Consider the following 23,318-nt stretch of genomic DNA (forward strand, 5'->3'; position numbering starts at 1 on the left):
GTGTCTGAAGCAACTTATGGTTCTTGCTTCACATACGGCAGAAGGGCATTCCACAGTACAGGGACAACAGTGGAAAATGTCTGTTTTGGCTGGATCCATACGGGGGGCGGGGGACGCTATGGGAAAAAAATCTATAGAAAAAAAGCTCCAAAGGCAATCTGCCATTGACTTTGGATTCTGCTCTATAGCGCCATCTGGTGTCACATGTTTATAATACATTTTAAACACTATAAATTGACCTGGAGTGCCAGTGTGGTGTAGTGGTTAAGAGCGGTAGTCTCATAATCTGGGGAACCAGGTTCGCGCCTCCGCTCCTCCACATGCAGCTACTGGGTGACCTTGGGCTAGTCACACTTCTCTGAAGTCTCTCAGCCCCACTCACCTCACAGAGTGTTTGTTGTGGGGGAGGAAGGGAAAGGAGAATGAATACTCCCTTGAAGTAAGAGAGTTGCTTTAGATAATTGAGTTGGTAAAGTAGGTAGTCCACTTTTGTAGGAACTTAAAAAAAATAATAATGCAATCACACCAGTCTTTGAACCTAAGTTCCTTTTCTGTGGGATCTGGCTGTTTAGCATTACTCCTGCCTAAGATGCCATAACAGCACTGCTGGCTTCATTTGATTTCCTGAGCTCCATAACCAAGAAGGTTGGCAGGGTAGTGGGGAGGGAAATATTAATTATTTGGAGATTTCCACTGTAACAGCAGGGTAGCCTCTGTATAAGCAATCAGCTATAATGGTAAACCAAGGGAAAGCCAACATAGCTGGAAGATGGCAGAGAAATCTAGCAAGCAACTCATTCGACACCAATTAAAATGCACAAGAAGCCATCATCCCTGTAATAATCTTTCTGGGGTTAAACCCAATCTGCCAAGGCATATTCATATTCATAATTCTTTGACCATTGTTTTCTCGCTGCTGTTCAGAAGCCCACAGCAGCTGGAAAGTGAAACCATGAACATCGTGGTGACATGGTGAATTTGTGTGAGTTATCAAAGGGGGAGTGATTAGAGATAAACAGAGCCATACATACCGACATATAATCTAGTGATCCACAGCTTGTTGTTGCCTTAAGACTTCTACTTAGTGTTAGGAAGGTTTTGTTGCTTCTCCTCTTCCTTTTATTTTTTTAAAGAGAAAAAATTCAGGCTCCACGTAGGTTCAAAAGGAAACAATACAGACCAACCATACCCCATTAATGAGACTGGTTTTTAAATCTGCATGAAATTCCTTCCTCTGGTAATCAAGATGCCACCTGCCACCTCCCAAAATATTGGGTTTCCATTTCAATAAATATATTAGTTTGATATTTATATTTACACAACAACAAAACACAGACCTTGTTTACAAGCAAGCGGCAGAAATAGAAATTCAAATATCCAAAACACCTCACTCCTTCTCAAAAGCTTGGTATGTCTTTGCCTGTGATCAAAATGGCACCAGTATCATGGTTGGATGAACTTCAGAAGGTTCATTCGGAAGGCAAAGGGGCCACTGAAGAGAGAGCCCAGTCATGGACTCTCACCCAATAAATCTCATTAGGCATGAGGACCATCAGCAGAGCTTCTCCTACAGTTGTTAAAAGAGGCAAGTTGGTGTGGGAGGAGGCCTAGGTCATTTAGCACCTTATATTGACATGTTACATTGGGCCCAGCTCCAGCTGTATTTTCCTTTTTGCGAGAAATGTATTAAATAACTTGTGCTTCTCTGTCACAAAAATGATTAAGCAAACTTAGAATTAATTTCCCTCTCACATAGTTGGCGTGCTCAACAAGAGAGCTCTTTCCTTATCTACTTCCCAAGTATCAGACTGGTTATACTGTAATTATATTGTATTAATTACTGTAATTTTTATAAGCATTAACCATCCCAAAGAAAAGCAGGGTTAAGGCACAGTACTGGTGGTGAATTAATATTCAAGAGAGACTAACCTGGCTGGCACTCTATATCTTGGAATTTCTAAGCATTCCCCATTTTTAGCATGAGGTGATGTTTGTTTATTTATGTAGTCACTGAAGTAGTTACAATCTGCATTTTTACAAAGTAAAGCAAGGTGGCATATAACATACAAGATTATAATAAAAATCAGTAAAAATATCAGTAAATAGTGGTCATTTAAAAATAATATATATTGCAAAGTATTGTTTAAATAATACAATTTCCAGAAGACAACAATTCCTGCTGAACCTCTGCTAGTAGGGAGTTTTGTTTATTTGTTTTACTTATTACATTTTTATACCCCCTTTTTCTTCCAAGGATCTGGAGGTGGTTTACATGGTTCTCTTCCTCCCCATTTCATCCTCACAAACAATCCTGTGAAGTAGGTTAGGCTAAGAGATGGTCACCCAGTGAGCTTCATGGCTGAGGGGGGATTCGAAGCCTAGTCTCCCAGGTCATAGTCCAGACCCTCCAAGTGTCCCTATTTTTCAGGGATGTCTCTGATTTAGAGAAGCTGTCTCGGTTTTCTGATTATTATTATTATTTTTTGCCAATAAATTTTTATTATTTTTGCATTAAACATACATTCATTATACAAATAAATCACATACTTATCTTTAGCTCTGCCAAGCATCGGACTTCCCTCCACCCCTTCAGTTGTGGTGACCTCACCATAACACATGTTCTCTAGGAGGAGAACTTGATTTCTCAAAAGCGACCTGATTCTATAATACCATACCCTCCAATATTTCTCCAATGAAAATAGGGACATTCTATGGAAAAGTGGGACATTCCAGAATCAAATCAGAAACTGGGACAGCTTCTCTAAATCAGGGATGCCCCTGAAAAATAGAGACACACTTGGAGGGTCTGTAATACTTTCCAAGAAACCCCCACTGATCAGATAAGTGAAGATCCTGTACTGATGATGACTTGATGTTTTATTTAGGCAAAGAGTTTGGGCAGCTATGCCTTTGCCTACAAGATCACCAAAACAGGCCTATTTTGAAGCAGTTCATCTATGGATGATAAAATGTTAGGGGGGAATTCCTCCCCAGTCAAATGCTATGAGCAGCTCACAAGCTTCCACGGTTCATCATAACAAGAGCTGCTGCTGCAGTCTGAAAGTAAAAGGTGCCTGTTCTCTGACTGACATATTTTGCTTCAGCTGTCAGCACTGCAGGTTATTTCTGTGCTAAAACTGATATGTCATGTGCGTAATGTTGTCAGGCTGACTTAAGGTTTGCCCTGCTAACCTAATAGGTCCCTAGTAATTATATTAAGTTGGAAGGAAGGAAGGAAGGAAGGAAGGAAGGAAGGAAGGAAGGAAGGAAGGAAGGAAGGAAGGAAAACTCACAGAATACCACTGAGGAAAGTACAGTGGTACTTCCAGTTACGAACTTGATTTGTTCCGGAGGTCCATTCTTAACCCGAAACTGTTCTTAACATGAGGCGCACTTTTGCTAATGGGGCCTCCAGCTGCTGTCGCTGTGCAACTTCCACTCACATCCCGGGGCAAAGTTCACAACCAGGAGCATCTACTTCCGGGTTAGCGGAGCTCGTTACCCGAAGTGTTCGTAAGGAGAACGGTATGTAACCCAAGGTTCCACTGTAGGGTGAGAGTGTTTGGTCAAGAGGGCAGATTTACCTGGAATTACACACACACACACACACAGTGTGTGTGTGTGTGTGTGTGTGTGTGTGTGTGTGTGGAATAAAGTGTATGGAATAAAGTTTCATATCCTAATACAGTGGTACCTCGGGTTACATACACTTCAGATTACAGATGCTTCAGGTTACAGACTCCGCTCACCCAGAAATATTACCTCGGGTTAAGAACTTTGCTTCAGGATGAGAACAGAAATTGTGCAACCCTAACCCTAACCCCATTAGCTAAAGTGGTGCTTCAGGTTAAGAACAGACCTCCAGAACGAATTAAGTACTTAAACAATATACAGTGGTACCTCGGGTTGATTGTCAGTGGAGAGATGCTCAGTAAAGGCTTTTGAAGACACAGTTGGGCTGTAACCATGTTGGTGAGTAAATGCTGCCTCCAGCTTTGCTTTTGTAACCCCAGTTAGCTTTGCTTCCCTCCCTGCTTCACTCTGGCCCTAGCTTTTTCTAGTCATCCATTCCTTGACCCCCTTTCTCTTACTTGACAGTCTAGGGATGGAGCAGAAATTCGATTCACTTTGCATTTAAAGGTGAACATCCCTAATTAGCACTTTCACGAACCAAGTCATTCTGTGACTTTCAAAGAAATCAAATCACAATCTGGAATGAGCAAATCAAAGAGGGTGGACAGCTCCAACCTTTTGGATAAATAAAATAAAATCATGCACTGCCTGACACTAATTTTCTGCCAGATTCTTTAACAACTGTATTGGAAAGGTGGGGAGAGATTATTGAAAACAAGACAGGCCTTCTCTCTCCCAAGCTTCAATGACAACTTGAGTTAAGCTCTCTCTGTAATAGATTCAAGCAGAGAGGTTCAAGCTGTATGAGTAAGAAAAGAAATGAAAGAGCTTTGTTAAATATAATTTTAAAATGATTACATGAAAATGGCTAATTCTGTAAATTGCTGCTAAATTGAAGGAATATGCAAAGGAACATTGTCTGTACTGTTTACATCTGCAGCTGAGCATATTAGAGTAGTCACTGTATAATTTCACAGCAGAGTTTATAATCAAATTTTCCCATATCAGTCATATCCACATATATTGTATGATCATGCTCATACTGCTGTGTTGAAACAGATGTTTACGATAATGCTATTATTCTTGAATGCATAGCTTCACCACTGATTGCACTTAGAAAGCTTGTCAAACTTCTAACAGAATGCTTCTGTTGTGCTTATTTTTGTGGGCTTAACACATTCCCCAATGGGATGTGAGAAAATGCTTACGAATAACGTGTAATTTGTAGTGTGTGTATATAGAAAAGGTCTGCAGCTTGATTACACCCCCCCCACCCAAATGTGGATAATGTGATAAGGGGAAAAACCCAACATAAAATGTTGCCCAACAGCAGACATGTTGAAGCACATTGCGTGGGCATTTTATATTGTTTTTAACATGTGGTGTGACATTTTGCTTGGTACCACTGATCAGCACACCCCTTATCAGGCATGGCCAAACTTGGCCCTCCAGCTGTTTTGGGACTACAACTCCCATCATCCCTAGCTAACAGGACCAGTGGTCAGGGATGATGGGAATTGTAGTTCCAAAACAGCTGGATGGCCAAGTTTCGTCATGCCTGCTTTACTCTCATTGGTGAGGAGCTCGTTGGTGGACTGCTGGTGGGAAAAGGCACAGCACAGCACACACACTTCTTAACCCACTGTTCTGTGAGAGTTTGGTATATTGGAAACTTGTCTCACAAACATAATTGGCCCATGCCTTAAAAAATACCTGCATGCATGCCCACAATGGGCCTCAGCTTTCCAGAGGTCAGGGATGGTGATTGGAACCCTTATTTGGATGGAAGCCAGTGTGGTGTAGTGGTTAAGAGTGGTAGACCTGTAATCTGGCAAACTGGGTTTGATTCCCCACTCCTCCACATGCAGCTACTGGGTGACCTTGGGCTAGTCACACTTCTCTGAAGTCTCTCAGCCTCACTCACCTCACAGAGTGTTTGTTGTGGGGGAGGAAGGGAAAGGAGAATGTTAGCCGCTTTGAGACTCCTTCGGGTAGTGATAAAGTGGGATATCAAATAGTGCAAATGTCTCCCATCCCCAACTGTCTGCTAATGTGGATGAGAAACACTGAGATACAGTTCTTTCAAAAATGCTCGTGTGTGGACAGATGTGCACAAAAGTGCACATGGGAAAATGGGATCTCTGCAATGATGTGGGCACTAGCACTCTGGTGTATACACAGCCTCTATCCACTGTGGAGATGGTGGCCCTGATCCGTCACCTGGCAGCAACACAATTCTTCTTGCTTTCTTTGTTTACCTCTTGTTGCCTTTATGTTGATTCTTGCAGGAAGAATACAATGGTGCCTCTTATGGCCATTTGGCAGCTGGAGATCTTCCCTGCCTTTGTCCATAAAGTGTAGACCTTTATTCTGCCCACCCTTCCTTTTTAGCATTTAAATAGTTTCTCCATCTCCAGTCCTTTCACATTGCATTTCACTGTCATGCCACTTCATTTCCCCAAGTACTTTCTTACTAATTTCTCCCTGCTTCCTAATGTTCTTCTTGGTAAGTTCTTCCTGACTTCTTTGTTTATTGTCTGCAGTTTTATCTAAGGGGTTTGTTTTTTAAAAAAACAACAACTAATAATAAAAAAATCATACTCTTGTGTTCTGTTTTTAATAACAGATTTCCTAGGAAGTAATTGTGCTGCATTTCAAAAGCCATTGGAAGTGGCTGGTTACAAATCAGATAACATGAGTAAACTAACAGTAATGAGCTCAGCAACTATTGTTCCTCTGCTACAGGAAGACCTGAGATTTCATCCACTTATAGCAGATGGATACAGTGGTCGGCTATTACTCTGGAAACTCAGTGCCTTCCTTCATGCTTATGGAGGAGGGAAAAACATACCGATGTTGTGTGTATACCAAGCATACTTATTATGTTCTCACAATGGGACAAATAATAGATTTGGAGGGGGTCGTTTTAATTAATCCCCTGCAAACACCGTCTCCCTCCAAACTCCTTTTACTGTAGTGCTCCAAGCAGCTCTGTTGCCCAGCATCTGGCAGCTGCCTCTTACGCAGGGAACCATCCCCTGATGTGCCACTGCCCCCCACTTCAGACCTGGCTGCCCACCTCCTCCTCCATCACTCCACACTCTGGAGTTTTCTCGCTAAAGTTGTCTCCATGTGTTAAGACTGCACAGTTGCTTAGCCAAGTCTTGTGAACACAGTGGTTAGCTTAAGTCTGTATTCTCTGAGTTCCTTTCTTCCCTATGGAGAAAAAAAAAGTGATGCATTTTGTACTACTTTTTTGTCAGTCTAATTTTATTGTTGATTTTTGCTGTTCGCTGCCATGGTATTTTTGCTTGATGTTGTCAGTTATAGATTTGATTTTTTTAAAAAAAATAAAATTGCAAATAATAAAATAAAAACTGCTCCTGCCCGGCAGCTGGACAACCTAGGTTTAGCCTGACTGGTCTACCAGTAGGGAAAGACTCCCTCAGCTCTATCGCACCTTCCAATCACCTCCAGAAATAATTTCAGCAGAATCTTTCAAACTCCTTGAAATTGCTACTTCAAATAATGCAAATAGCAATTCAGCCCTGAATTTTCATTCAACACTTTTGTAGCTTCAAGAAGCTTCCTTCTCTTCCCCTGCCCCTTTCCGCCCACTTTCTTTACAAGATTTTGATAAAATGAAGTGCTGTCTGCTTGGTGTGAACATTAAAGTTTCCTCCATGCATTTCATGAAGGTTTTGCCACCGTGTCAGATATAAGTTTGTGACATTCATCATCCCCTCCCATTCATCTCTCCTTTGTAAGCTCAACTATCCTACTTTCTGAAGTCCCTCCATGTACCACTGCCTTTGACATCCTCTAATCATTTCTTCTGCCTACTCTGTATCTTTCCCAGTAATATTGCAGTCGGGGGGTGGTGTGCGACATCTGCGCACACAGTATTTACATAAGATTTCTATTTTCTATATTGGAGTCAGTGTATAGTTCTACAGAATCAGGTCCTTGAGATGACAGAATTCTGAAGTGCATCACTTGTGGGCTCAGGTGCAGTTGGCCTCGGGTCACTGGGGGAGGAGCATAGGAAGCAATAAGTGACATGGCAACATTTTGGGGGTCGAAATGGCCACAACTCTATGGATTACAGATGTAAGGAGGTTTGGCTTAGGGGCACTGGGTAAGTATCTGAGATTAGCCAACTCAGTTGCTGGCTGATAACTTCATCAGGGTCAATCCTGGGTTAAGGATCCCCATATGACCACATCAAATATGGGTTGCCGCTCCACAGCCCCAAGTGAGAAGTTCTATGGTCTGTCAGCCATCTGGGCACACAGACAAAATCCTTCCCCTTTCAATGGAGGCTCAAATGCAGAGTGTGGGGAGAGATAGACCTCTGCTTCTAGGTCTGTTTGGATTATTTCATATTTTGTAAGCCTGTGCTGGACAGTACAAGATATTGTATGGATATTTTTTGGATGTATCTTTGTTGCTTATGTTCTGTTTTTAAAGAGTTTTTCCAAATAAAAGTTTGAATAATACTTTTATGGGCCTGGACAATGATTACTTCCAAAAGGAAGTAGTCAGTTCTTATGCTTCCAGTCACTTTGAACTGCACAATCTTAATATCTGCAACACCTGGAAGGCTGCTCAGAAAGTAAGTTGGTCCTTGGACTGAAAAAAGGTTCCCCTCCTTTCCGCCTAAGATTCCTGTGCACCCCTACTTTGTAATCAGCCCCATGTAACTCAATGAACTTTCCTTTGGAGTGAAGGTGCATAGAATTGTGCTGTACACTTTGAGAATAATTGCAACTGAACATGCATCCAGGAAGCTACAGGGATGATTATCCATTTAAATAAAAAGTTCTAGCTCTTCCATCTCCAAACAGATGTGAGAGAGGTACTGTGTTCACAGGTAACAAAAGGGAACTTAAATGATATGCAAAATACAAGATGTCATGGTTTGACATTCATCATCACTTTTATGAAAATATCTAATAAGTTCTAAGTAGGTGTAAATGTCACATCGCTGAAAGCACCTACTTGCCATCATCCAGTATAATAAATGTTTACAAACACATTTACACATAAAATACCAGCACAAGTGAAACATGAAATAAGATAAAACCACGGTAACTTTATCCTCCAACTGTTTGGATTCACATTTGAGGGAAATACTGGGGGCTGCAAGGGCAAGGGGGGGGGTATGAAAAGTCCTTCTCTGAGCAACAAGGCAGCAGTTGTATTCCAATCACCCTCACCCTCCTATTTTCCACCTAGAAGAGCAGCTTACCAAAACGAAAGCAAGTAAGACAAACTGCGAACGTATGCTGAACAACAAAACAAAAAAGCATGTAAAACATTGAAATGGCAGCTATAAAACTTAAGAGCAGCCACTGTAAAACATAACAGCAGCAATCATAAAAAAACAAAAGCATTCACTTCCTCTATTTGATTAAAGTGGCACCTGATATGCTTTACCTATGGGGAGAAGGAGCTTGGAGGAGTGCTTTAGCTCAGTGGTAGAACATCTCTGCAGAGAGAGAGAGAAAGAGGGATGGTGCAGGAGGGCTGTGTGAGAGCTGGATCTGAACTGTGTAATGGAGTCCCATTGAAAATTTTCCTACTACACCTGCCATTCGCAGCAGGAGGAAAGCTCCCATTGGCACCCCAGGCCTTCCCTCTTCCCACTGGAAATGAGAGCTGCTGCTTCTCGGCTCTGCTATGCTCCAGAACACACCATCCACCATGCCCCACCTGGCATCACAGGAGAGCTGATCGTGTCAGTTTTATTCACGCAACTCACTCCTCTAGGGCCCTGGAGGCAGCTACAGGCAGGTCATTAAAGTTGACTCAAGAGCTCCTTTTCAGCCCTGATATCTCCTTTAAAAATCTGTTGCATTGAGAGGCAGAAACATTCTCCTAGCTAGCTCTGGCTCGCTTGCCTGGCTTGCGAAGGCATAACGTGAATACACCTTGGAAATGGAGTAGCGGCCTCTGCAGTGATTGCTGATGTGTGATAACTGCCCGATGCATTATTCATGAGAGATCCGCACCGGTTTGTGCATTCTAAATATACCATCAGGTCTACAGAACTCATTGGCCAGTGACCCAGAATACAGTAACTCCAAAAGTGTATGATATGGTTCAGAGCAGAGCAGGAAATGTGTGTCTGACAAAGGACTGGATAGTCATTATTCTGGGTCCTTGGAGTCATCTTAACTTGGTACATGTTGTGAATGAAATGCTCAGTATGAAGTTTAAGGAAGGCTTTCAAAAATAATAATAGTGGACCCCAGTTTTTGTTTAAAAAAAGTTGCAGTTTAAAATCTGTTTAAAGAATTCTTTTAAAGTGTAACTCCTACATCTTCCAATTCCTCCACCTTTCCTCTAAGAAGACGAAGGCGGAAACATAGTTCTTCCCATTTTATCCTCATACCAAACCTGCAACGTAGGTTAGGCTGAGAGGGTTTGACTGGCCAAGGTCACTCAATGAGCTTCATGAATGAGTGGAGATGCGAAGCCTGCTCTCCCAGGTCCTAGACCAAAACATGAACCACTACACCACACTGTCTGTGCATAATACTGTTGTTTTTTAAATGAAGTTTTCAAAAATAAACTCAGAAAACCATAGAGCAAACTTTTAAAAATGCACAAGAATGCTAAAGGCATTCATCTATCCAAATCCATATCTTTGTTCTTGTTCCTGATCAACCAACCATCCTCTTTCCCAGGGTACTTCATACTATTCCTTCTCCTACCCTTTTTTTCAGTCCATTAGCATTCTGTAGTCACCAAGTTCTCATTGGCCTGTTTTGGGGTCTTACCCTTTGGGGTTTTCCCTCCCTAAATACCTTTTTTTTTTTAAGTTTGGCAAACCGTGTGGTCCCATCAAGCCTGCTTAATATTTTCTGGCGTTTCAGATGACCCTGCTTTGAAATGAAGTATCTACCCCAAGCTTTGATGGTAGTCTCCCATGTGGCTTCATGGAGATGTTACTCATAAATAAAGCCCCCCCCAACCCAATCTGTCAGTCCCTTTTGTTCATTTATTTATGTTATTGATTGCTCTTCCTTTACAATACGGTCTACGAATAAAAAAAATAAAAGGAAAGAGAAAGACCAGCAATGGCCATCAATTTGTTGTGCAGTATCACAGAGTAAATACGGTGCAAACAACACTAAAAGGGGGAAGGGAGTTTGGTGGGGGGAGGGAGGCATATACTTTATGCAAACTGGGATAGTTCAGATGGTAGAGCATGAGACTCTCTGCCTCAGGGTCGTGGGTTTGAGCCTCACGGTGGGCAAAATATTCCTGCATTTCAGGTTGGACTAGAAGATCATAGAATCACAGAGTTGGGAGGGATCACAAGGATCTACCCCTCCTGCAGTGCTGGGATCTTTTTGCCCCATGTGGGGCTCAAACCCATGACCCTGAGATTAAGAGTCTCCTAGGGACACGGGTGGCACCGTAGGTTAAACCACAAAGCCTAGGACTTGCTGATCAGAAGGTTGGCGGTTCGAATCCCTGCGGCGGGGTGAGTTCCCGTTGCTCAGTCCCTGCTCCTGCCAACCTAGCATTTCGAAAGCATATCAAAGTGCAAGTAAATAAATAGGTACCGCTCTGGCGGGAAGGTAAACGGTGTTTCTGTGCGCTGCTCTGATTTGCCAGAAGCGGCTTAGTCATGCTGGCCACATGTCCTGGAAGCTGTACGCCGGCTCCCTTGGCCAATAAAGCAAGATGAGCAACCCCAGAGTTGTACACGACTGGACCTAATGGTCAGGGGTCCCTTTACCTTTACCCTTACCAACATAGCTATCCCATTGTCCTCATGATCCCCAATGCCATGGTGTTTACTCTTAGTGCTGCCTACTAAAAGCATCTTTTTTCATATGCTGCAAAAGGAGATAAGTATTATGACCACTGAGCAACCGGCTGGGACAAATGTTTCTTCCAGTGTAAACAAAAAAAATTCCTTCCAGTAGCACCTTAAAGACCAACTAAGTTAGTTCTTGGTATGAGCTTTCGTGTGCATGCACACTTCTTCAGATACCAAAGTGTGCATGCACACGAAAGCTCATACCAAGAACTAACTTAGTTGGTCTTTAAGGTGCTACTGGAAGGAATTTTTTTGTTTTGACTATGGCAGACCAACACGGCTACCTATCTGTAACTGTCTTCCAGTGTAGTAAGACCAACCATTTGGCCAGCAACAGGCCACGCAGAGTCCAATTATGTTGCCCCTTCATCAAGGCCCACAGCTTTGGAATATAATTGACTATAGCATGGGCATCTGAGAAATTTAGGGATTTTTCCATGACCAAGTTAATATTGGCAATGACCCCTGCCCAGAATAGAAGAGAAGAAGAACTATCACTACCCAAAGGAGTCTCAAAGCGGCTAACATTCTCCTTTCCCTTTCCTCCTCACAACAAACACTCTGTGAGGTGAGTGGGGCTGAGAGACTTCAGGGAAGTGTGACTAGCCCAAGGTCACCCAGCAGCTGCATGTGGAGGAGCGGAGACGCGAACCCGGTCCCCCAGATTACGAGTCTACTGCTCTTAACCACTACACCACACTGGCTCTCCACTATAGGGCATGACCAGATCATATGTCCTTTGGCGATCTATAAAAGTTCACATCCTGTACAAAACATTCCCCAGAGTTTTGATATTGATCCTATTACTACACACACTTGCAAGGATCATACTTGCAGTTTTAAGTGCAATTTTAATTAAAACAAGCTCAAAGACTTATATCTCCTACACACAAACTAATTTTCGAGGGGATCTGTACTGCACTTTTTATTTTATTTTTGGCTACATCCAAATGATGTTCAGTTTTACACATGAATCATACAGAAATGTCAGTCTCACTAGCAACCAACTGGAATGGGGCGGGGGAGAGTCAATCTTTGGTGGCTAGGTATTTTCCATCACATTAAATGAGGTTTTTAGAAAATTAAAAGATATCTGAATTTCTAAAGGATCAAACAAAACGTTATGATGAACATTTCTGTACTAAAAAACCTAATGCAAACTGCTTTCAATAGATGCCCTAATTAATGATACCAGTAGAAAGGAAAGGTAATAAAGGAAATAGCATGTATAGAAAATTGATGTAGACACCAGAATTGCTATATTTTATTAAACAGGCTTTTGTCTTTCCCTGATGTAATTTGCTGGATGATGATATTAACAAAAAGCAATGATATATAACAACCATACAGTTCATATTCTGGCTGCTAATGGAAATTCTTCCTCAATCTGAGGTTTATTAAATTTTGCAATGGAGCAACTCCTTCCTAACACCTTTCCCTTTTGCTGCATCTGCCGCCTCTTTCCTCCCGAACTGTGCTCAAGCCATTCCAACTCTGCAGAACATACTTCTCTGCCTAGGATGAGATTACCCTTGCTGCTCTCCATAATCATTGAAGGGAGAGATCAACCAGACCTCCACATCCCCTGCTACCCCCTGCCTCAAACATCCATACAGTGGTACCTCGGGTTACATACGCTTCAGGTTACATACACTTCAGGTTACAGACTCCACTAACCCAGAAATAGTGCTTCAGGTTAAGGCCTTTGCTTCAGGATGAGAACAGAAATCGGGCTCCGGCAGCGCGGCAGCAGCAGGAGGCCCCATTAGCTAAAGTGGTGCTTCAGGTTAAGAACAATTTCAGGTTAAGAACGGACCTCCGGAACAAATTAAATACTTAACCTGAGGTACCACAGTACTTAAAAAAAAAAGAAGTCGAGACATCACCTTGCCAACAAAGGTCCATATAGTTAAAGCCATGGTTTTCCCAGTAGTGATGTATGGAAGTGAGAGCTGGACCATAAAGAAGGCTGATCGCCGAAGAATTGATGCTTTTGAATTATGGCACTGGAGGAGACTCCTGAGAGTCCCATGGACTGCAAGAAGATCAAACACATCCATTCTTAAGGAAATCAGCCCTGAGTGCTCACTGGAAGGACAGATCGTGAAGCTGAGGCTCCAATACTTTGGCCACCTCATGAGAAGAGAAGACTCCCTGGAAAAGACCCTGATGTTGGGAAAGATGGAGGGCACAAGGAGAAGGGGACGACAGAGGACAAGATGGTTGCACAGTGTTCTCGAAGCTACAAGCATGAGTTTGACCAAACTGCGGGAGGCAGTGGAAGACGAGTGCCTGGCATGCTCTGGTCCATGGGGTCATGAAGAGTCGGACACGATTAAATGACTAAACAACAACCACCACCACTGTACTTTGGAGAAATGCATGTAAATAAAAGAAATCAGGGATCCTGGAGCTTGTGGGTGGGGAGGACTCTTGAGAGGGATGAACACCAGGGGTGGGGTCAGTAGGTGACGAACACCCAATTTTACCCTCCACACAGTTACAATTGCATGGAAGGAATCTCCTGAAAATGGCCACAGAACTGGCCAACTATCAGTTTACAAGATACCCTAATACTGAGCTTAACTACTGAGTAACATGATCATACTCAAGCCTGAAAATGGAAAGTTCCTAGTCACATGTAAGTCTCTTAGATGCAGTGTGAAACTCACTAGAGCCAACTCAGAACAGATGCAGCCTTTCTGATCAATTGCCTTGTCTCATCTCTTGTCTGAGAAGAGAACTGGCATATCAACTCGAGTTGTGTGGTTTCCATATGTCTTACACTTTGCCGAACTTTCTAAATAAAATTCCAGTATACAATCATAAAATGAAATGCAGAGGGATTTCACCACAGAAAAACAACAACAAAACCTCAATACGATCCTAGACTCCTTTTTTGCTAAGTTGACAGGTACTAACAATTCAGAATATATACGATGAAGTGGTTTAGATCATGTTATCACAGCAATTGAGGGAGTTTTCTGTGTTTTAACAGCTCTTGTTGTTTCAGTTCTTAAATGAGAACAGCAGCAGAAAAATTCTCAGTTACATTTTTGGACTCAACAGTGTCTTGAAAACTACTACTACTAGTAGTAGTAGTGGTGCCTGCATGCCTGTTTTACCTTCCGAGTCAGAAAGCTAACAGATGCAGCATTCCCAAGAAGAATATGCAATGATGGAGGCATTCCTGTTGAATTTCTGCCTGTCATGAAGCTATTAAAGGCACAAGAGAAAAAGAGGCAAGCACACACACCAGGTAATCAGTACTGACATTTGGCCCACTAGGATCATGACACTTTCCTAAGCCTCTTTGCTTTGCATCTTGGCGCACTGAACCTGCCTAGTCTTAGCAGTTCCAGAGGGTCTTTGCTTCTGCTATTGAGTCGTGTCATCAATCTGCAAACTAATGCCCCTTTTTACTCCAAAATAGTAACAGTGTGGGCAATGGGAGCTCCAGAACCACCTTCTCTCTTTGCTTAAAAACCATCCAGCTGGAGGGAACAGTGATCAGGAATGAAAGATTAATCCATTGCCAGCAGTGCATCAACTGCACTGTTGCTGTCTCTGCTAAGGAATTCACATAAGTACCTTTATAGTATGGGGTATCTTCAGACAGGTAAAGGTAACACTGTCCTATTTGTTAGAGGGTGATTTATTGCACTCAGACAAACCCAAAGATGGTGTGGTATGGTTGCTATAAACTGATCCAGAAAGTCCCTGGTTCAAATTGAACCTTGGCTTTGAACTTGCAAGCGGCCTACAAGAAAACACACCATTATTTCCTAGCCTCACCCCCAATGCCTCTCACAATAATACTCTACATTCAGATCTCACTCCAGATTTTTTGGTGGGTGGGTTCTTGGGCAAGATGCCTTCAGTGCTGTGCTCTGTATCTGACTCACAGCTGCCACTGTTGCCCATTGCTTTCACTCTCCTTTTGGCCGTAGAGAGGCAAGTGGAAGATGCCAGGAGCCTCTGGGGGTTGGCATTGGTTTCCTTGCAGGGTTGTGGGCATTAGTTGATGCCCAATGATCCCTGATGCTGATGTAGCCATACTTTACAGACTGTTGTAAAAATGCTGGGTGGGTAGACTGCAGTACTTATAGATGGAAAAACTACTTCTGAATGTTCCACGTGTAAAACAAAGAAAGAAACTATGTCCCTGCAAATGGGAAACTAGTACAACAGAGATTCAAGTAGGTAGCCGTGTTGGTCTAACACAGTTGAAATAAATTAAAAAATTGTCCAGTAGCACCTTAGAGATCAACTAAGTTTGTTCTGGGTATAGGTTTTTGTGTCCCTGCACAATTCAGATATGATAGTACAACAGAGATAAATGTTCTAACCAGCCCCCTTGCCTGCTATGCTGGATTTCTGCTTGGAGGGGTTATTGTTTAACATTGAGAAATGAGATCCTTTACCTGTATTCTAAGGTGGTGCAGCTGAATCACCTCCTCCTCCTGCCAAAGCAGAGGAGATGAGTATGAGGCAGAATGGCCACTTTGGATGCAGGTTAATGCCAAATAGATATGGATTCAGAAATAATTCCCTCTGAGTTTAATAGGACTTGTTCCTAGGTAAGTGCAAGTATAAGATTGCAGCCTAAGATTCTCTGAACATGTTATCTGGACTGTATGATACTACCTCTACCCACTGAACTGCTGCTCTGGCTCCACTGCATTATTATTATTTTAAGAGCTGTCATTATTGTGACTGCATTGTATCATGATACTGGCCGAGCTGGCTTTCTGTTGTTTCCAAATAGTTCCTTTACATTAGCATGATGTACTGGTGGAAATAACTTGGAATGCCTATGGCAGCAAACGTTAAATAAATGCACAGCATATTGTCTGCAGCGTCGCACACGTCCTTGTTACAGTGGGACAACCCTTCCCTCGAACTCCACGGACCTTGATTATACGATGCACAATAGCTACAAAGCAAGCCCAAGAGGGCAGCCCTTCTTAGCCCTCCCATATACAAATGGCACAGACTGCGCCCGCCAATGATGCAATCTGCCCTTTTCTCTATCTGCACTTTTCCCTTAGATCTCGTGTATATGACAAGTGTGATTTTTTTACAAAGTGATTTTGTTCCTTGATGTTTTTTCCCCCCTTTGCGCAGAAAGAGGAAAAACAAACCCTTCATCTTTCTGTTGTGCTCAAGGGTGTTGATTGGGTCTTATCACTTCACTGTGGGGGTTTCTCCTCTTTGCAGCCCATCCAATCTGTAGGTTGACTCAAATATTTTAGCTACTTGGGGAAAGAAGGAACTAACTTTCTATTATTTTTTTATAAAAACAAAACAGCAGCAGCTACAACAGCAGCAGCAACAGAGGGGAACGGCAGACACTGTTAATTCAGTTCCAGTTTTTATTCAAGAGTTTCAGCATCTCTCTAAGATGGCGCTGTGGTCTAAACCACTAAGCCTAGGGATTGCTGATTGGAAGGTCGGCGGTTCGAATCCCCATGACGGGGTGAGCTGCCGTTGCTCAGTCTCTGCTCCAGCCCACCTTGAAGTTCGAAAGCGTGTCAAAGTGCAAATAGATAAATAGGTACCACTTTGGAGGGAAGGTAAACAGCGTTTCCGTGAACTGCTCTGGTTTCACCAGAAGCAGCTTAGTCATGCTGTCCACATGACCCAGAAGCTGTCTGCAGACAAATGCCGGCTCCCTCAGCCTATAGAGTGAGATGAGCGTGAAACCTCAGAGTCGTCCTTGACTGGACCTAACAGTCAGGGGTCCCTTTACCTTTAAACTAAGGATGGGTAAAAATATCAATTTCAGTTTCTTTGTTTCTCATTTTTCTAATCTCATGTTCAGTTCTCCAAACTTTGACATCAGCTTGCTTTTTTAAAAAAAAATGTCCTCATGAAAATTCACCAGTATTCTAGTGTGAATTTCTCCTACTATGCGTATTTTCACAAAGTAATTTCCCTAATATAATGCATCTTTGCCTGCTATTTTCACCAATATATGCATCTCAATACACACTTTACACTAGTAAACAGATTTTTGTACTTGGCTGGAGAACTGTATTGCAAAATTTAGAGAAGTTTGAATTTCACGGCTGTGTATCAGTTTGCATATTGTTTCGGGAAGTTCACCTTAAAATGTAGACAGAAATAAATTTCTTCCCTGTCCCTGGTCAAAGCAGGAGTTATTGAATAGGTGTCACTTCAAACCAAAGGCTGGTATTCCAGTATTGCTGATTATCATTTTGTTACCTCTTATCTTCAAGACCCTCACCCTGGTCTTTAGAATAGCCAAAGTCAGGAAGAAAGCACTTTAAGTGATCTCATTCCTGGCAGCACTACAGACATTTTACATATTCATTCTGCATGCATTAAGTCCCAGAGAACTTTGGTGCCGAGGGCAGGATTTCAGCTTTCTTAATATTCAAGATTGAACTTTCTGAAGTAGTGAAGATTGTTCAAGAAAAGAAGAGTCATAGCTTAATGGTAGAACACCTACTTTGTATGCAGCAGGTCTCAGGTTCAATCCCCAGTATATCTAGGTAGGGCTGGGAATTTTTCCTTCCTAAAACCCTAGAGAGCTACTGCTATTCAATGTAGACAATACTGAGCTAGATGGACCAATATAGGATGACTCAATATAAGACACCATCCCCTTTATCACCATCCCCTTTATTTACAGACCACTTTCCCAAGATATGTGCAAAATGGCTCACAAGAATACTAACAAATCATCATTATACAGTGCCAATTAAATATAGTCATAAATAGATCGACACAGTCATAAATAATAAACATGATTTTGAATCCTTACAAAACCATCGATGTTAAAAGGCAAGCCCTAAACGTAAGAAAAGCATTATTGGCATCTTCTGTAGCAAGAGCATTGGAAATTGCCGTCAGTCATCACCCTATCCCTCCTAGGCTTGATAGAAACGACCAGGGGCCAGATCTTGCCCGACTCACATGCTCTCTAGGTACTTTCAGCAGCAGCAGTCTTAGCCTTCGGAGCTGCATATTATAGCCAATGGAGTCAATCAGACCCCTAGCCTTCCAGGCTTGGTGGAAATGTCTGAAAGAGAGAGCAAGGCCTTGCAGGATTCACATAACTTTCTCCTCAGTTCATTCCATGCCACGTCCTACTGACTCTTGCTGTGGAGACAACCATGTGGAATACAGTTGTGTGTTTCTGGTTCAGGTTCCACCAACACACAATTGTTCTAACTGGTCTAAGGTCATATCCACACCACACATTGAAAGCACTATTGAGTCGCTTTAATAGTCATGAGTAAACTTGGAGACTGTAGTTTGTTGCAGGTACATCACTCACCACTGCAATTCCCTACAACCTTAAACTCTAGTTCCTGGGTGTCTCCACAGCTGGGCATAATAGTGCTCTAGATGCATGGTGGGCATGGGACCTATATATTAGGCCAGATTTTATTTTGCTTCCCCCTGTTTGTCTTCTTTCCTTTCTCCTCGACATTTTTTTCCCTCAAGGGCAATGTCTTTTCAGTTTAAAGATACCAGCAGGCATGCATTGCTAGGGGTGTTGCGGGGGTGGGGGGGCAGAGTCTCATGACTTTTGTGTCTGGCCATAGATGTCCTGCCACTCTTCCTCTTTCTCCTCCCCCTTCCCCATTTTTCAAAACTTTGCTTAAGCTGCAAAGCACACTGTCCTAGTCCTGTTGCTGAGTGACAACATGCAGGGCTCAGTAGAGCAGAAGGCCAACCAACCGGAAACAACTCTGAGGTGTACTTGCCTGGAGGCTGAGTCAGCATCCAAAGTCAGGTCCAGTCTTAGGGTCAGGCAAACCGCAATTCCAGGGGTCAGGGAATCCAATAATTATGGGGTCAAGATGAGCAGGAAGCTGCAAGGTAGAGCCAGGAACTACTAGCAGTGTTTCCAGCATTTGGCTCTGCTTAAGAAGGCTGAAGCCAGCTGGTTCTCATCAGTGCCTTCTCCTCTGTTTCCTTGAAGGCTAATCAGCTGCAGGTGGAATCACACCAGTCCCCCTTCAGGCTGCTGTTCAGCCGGTGAAGCTGACTCTTAGCCCATGACACACATGCTAGTAAGAACCCAATGGGGAGTTGCTCTTTCATTTTTGTGGCCCCTTTCCAAACCTTCATGCGTGAAGGGCTTTCCACGATTACTCAGTCTCAAAAATGCCAGGAAATTACAGCTGTAGAAATATTATTTACACTACTTCCAGCTTCACCCTTATTTCAAAAGCTTGCCTGCCAGAAATCCTGCCACTGTGCCTGTCAGAGATTTTTCCCTCCTCCCTATGCCTTACAAACTATTTCCCCCCTCTCCTATGACATCTTCTCTCACTCTACATGCACATCTAATTTTTAACCTTTTGGGCTCTCTCAGTTGTCCACTTCAAGGCTGAGGCCCGGACTGTATTTGCAAGTCCCTTTCACCTTCTCCTTGTCCATTTCAGTACCTCACACAGCCACACTTGAGCTGTCATTTACGAACCAACCCTCTTTGCCCAACTATACAATGTCGTTACCATTTATTTTCTTTATTATTTTATTATTTATATCCCACCCTTCTGCCCAAAGGAGCGCAGTTATGAAACCACACAATTACTAAAAATTAGTTTAGGAAAGGAGATGAAATGATTATGAGGGGAGACAGGATCGTCTTATAGACTGACAAATTTCAAATCTGGAAGTCATTCTTCCTACTTTAAACTATGGCTGTTTCTCTTGCTATACATGTCTTCAAAACATGTGAATATACAGAAAGCAAAGGGGAAAGAACTCAGTTTTTTGAAGCAAATCATGAAGGCATCAGATATAGACATTGAAACGTTGTCTTGCTCCAGCCTTGAATCTTTGTGGGTCTAATGAGCTTTTGCCCCTTTAAAAGTCAAAACGGTACTTGAAAACAACTGATGACTACTTAACATGTTTTGACTCCCTTCTACCTTTGAAGGAACTCTGAAGGTGGGTCTCGCTGTCAAACACAATTCCTGTTTAGCAAATGCACAAGCAGCCTGCAGGAAGTTGCGTCCTCATGGAGTGCCCTCACAAACTTCAAGCACATGTGGTTTATTTGTCAGGAACACATGTATATTTCCCCACTTTCTTTATTCCTCAACTCTTTCTTTTGTTTTGTTTTTGGAAGTTGGATGTCAGCCACATGGCAAGGTTATTCTGTTAGACAAGCTGGCAAATGCCAATGACAGGATTATAATTAAGTGCCAGGACATGGAGCCAACACAATTACTGTGCTGTTATTACGCTGTATGATGTGCTAAAGAAGCTCATAAAAATGCCGTAAAGAATATAAATCAAGGGGCATGTATACAATCAGAGAAGGAAAAAAGCCTTTCTCTCATTTAGAGCTGACACCCAAGAAAGAAGAGATAACTTTAATGAAAGATATGCTTTTTTTCATTGACAGACCTTCCAGTCTCTGGGCACACTAGTTACATTTCATCTGTCACATCGCAAAATTCAAAAAATGCGAGCGCAGTTTCATAGCTTGCATTTCCTCAGCTTCTTTTTCACATGCCCGTTTCTCATGTTAGCTTAGCTCCAAAAGAGGAACATAGAAGCAACCTTGTACCAAGACAGACCAATGACCAATCTAACTCTTTATGGTCTACACCAGGGTTTCAAAAACTAGGGTTTCCAGCTGTTTTTGGACTACAACTTCCATCATCCCTAGCTAGCAAGATGGTGATATCAGGGATGATAACCGTAGTCCATAAACATCTGGAGACCCAAGTTTGTGAAACCCTGGTTTATACTAACTGACAGCAGCATTCTGGGATTTCAGATGGGGATCTTTCCCAGTCTTACCTGGAGATACCAAAGACTGACTGAGGGACCTTTTGAATGCAGACCATGAGCTCCACCACTGAGCTACAGCTAGGAATGTAAGAAGGTATCACTTTCCATTCTGCCCTGTATTCATCACATGCAACACTGTTTCCATTCTGCTGCAGATTGTCTTCCACCAAAAATGATGTTATTTGTACTGCTGTCCATTGTGGCAACATTTTGTAACTTACGTAATTAATTACATAAATTACATTGTTGTTGGGTGCCTTTATCTAGGCCCCAGATATCGGAAAGACTGCCTCTTCCCCTGCAGACACTCTTGGGTGTTAATGTCAACAGAGGAGGCCCTCTTGGTAGTTCTACCACCTGTAGAAACTTGAGTGGTGGTGGTGGTCCAGGAAGGGACACTCTCTGTGGCAGCCCCTAAGTAGTAGCACTACCTCTCCACAGAAGTAGCTCTTCCACCTTCACTCTACAGTTTTCATCAAATGCTGAAGGCCCTTTAACCTGGTTGTTGTTGACACCTGAGATGCATATTTTTAACAGCCGCACTTTTCTTGTGATTGTGATACATTTTGCATTGCTTTTAATGTTGTATTTTAAATGGTTGTGACCTGTCCTGGGTGAAGGGCAGGCAAATGATGATGATGTTAGCCATTGTGAGAATAGAATGGTGGATTAAATAGTCCATTGGTCTGATCCATCAAAGTTCATCTTAAGTTCTTATGTACTTAAACCTCTCAAGATGGCATAGGGTTGCCTTCAACTAACTTTTAGGTGCATTCACTTCAGTGGGTCAATTTTGAGTAAAAGTTAGTTGAATACAACCCCAGGTATCTTCTTCTGCTTTGCACAGGTTCTCTGAATAGAAGTGCCGCTTGGCAAAACACTCATAGAGCTGATACTAATATCCAAGGTCATCTGCAGACCCAAGGCACTGTTCTGAAATATGCCTTACATAAAATTTTGTTTAATAATGCATGTTTACCTGTGCTATTTTCATTCTTCCTTATTCTCCAGATAAACGCTGAACCTGAAGCTCTTTCTTGTCAACATTTTCCTCAAGGCAACAAATTCTGGTACTTAATTTGAAAGGAAGGTTAGCTGAGCTCTTACTCTGCTTAGCAGAAGTTTCCGTTAAACCCAGAGTGGGTAATGGGTAACTTTGGACTGAATACTTCCATTTGGTAGACTACATCTTAATACAGACTATTAAGACAATATTGTAATAACGGAATTCAAATTCAGTTGCCAGACTCATGAAAACGTGTTGTAATGCTGAAGGAGAGCTGAAGGCCCCAGGATGTTTCATCTTTGAAATTTGGGCTTGTGCATATGGAAAACAAACAGGCTGTACAAACAGATAATCATCATAAGGGGCTCTATCCAATGCTGTCACTCTGCTGGTGCAAGAGATTTCCATGTGGAACTTCCTTTTCCTTTTCTGTCCCCTCCAGTCTTTTTGTGCCCTCAAAATTCACTTCAGTAGGTCAATTCTGAGCTCTGGAGGACTGGGGTGTGGGTGTTCCAGAACAGATTTGGGGAGCATGGAGGTGAAAGAGAGGAAACAGAAGTCCTGTTGCACCAGCAGAACCCAGTCACACAGCACTGGATACAACAAAGTATCTAAGATTAACAAATATATTCAAATCAAATCAAAAGAAAATCTTCAAACATAAATCATTCACTACACTCATTTTTTCAATTATTTTTTCTCCTTTTCCTGGCTTTGGCTGGGGGGAAGTCATAAATAACGTTCCTGTCAAGATTCAAGAAGTGTCCACTATCTGCACTTTCTGGAAACAATTCCAAGACATTTTAGTTCTACCTGGATAAATGGTTTTTTGCCATGAGTGTCTGTTCTGTATTATTTTTGTTTTGTTTTAAATGTATCTGCTCTTTTTGGGTTTGGTGGTCTCAAAATGGCATACACAAATGGATTTCCCTGCCCCTCACTATTCTAAACAACCCTATAAGAAAGATAAGGCCAGGAGTGTGTGCCGAAAGGGTCCACCATGTGCAGCTCTTATTACCCATGCAGTGCCTTGGTTGCATGCAACTCAGGATCAAG

At 42.4% G+C, this 23,318-nt stretch overlaps 1 long non-coding RNA gene across 2 annotated transcripts in view; it reads left to right on the forward strand.

The window, feature by feature from the left end:
• LOC309373207 overlaps positions 1-23,050 on the forward strand; it is a 37,505-nt gene extending 14,455 nt beyond the window's left edge. The window contains exon 4 of one of the 2 annotated variants that reach the window (XR_014169836.1): positions 22,268-23,050. This is a non-coding gene — a long non-coding RNA (uncharacterized lncRNA). Of the gene's footprint in view, positions 1-6,259; positions 6,886-22,267 lie in introns of those variants that run through there. The other variant, XR_014169837.1, reaches the window with a different exon arrangement.
• Positions 23,051-23,318: the final 268 nt, after the last annotated feature.

This window comes from Podarcis melisellensis (genome assembly GCF_964234715.1).
Source record: "Podarcis melisellensis genome assembly, chromosome: 6".
Taxonomy (NCBI): domain Eukaryota; kingdom Metazoa; phylum Chordata; class Lepidosauria; order Squamata; family Lacertidae; genus Podarcis; species Podarcis melisellensis.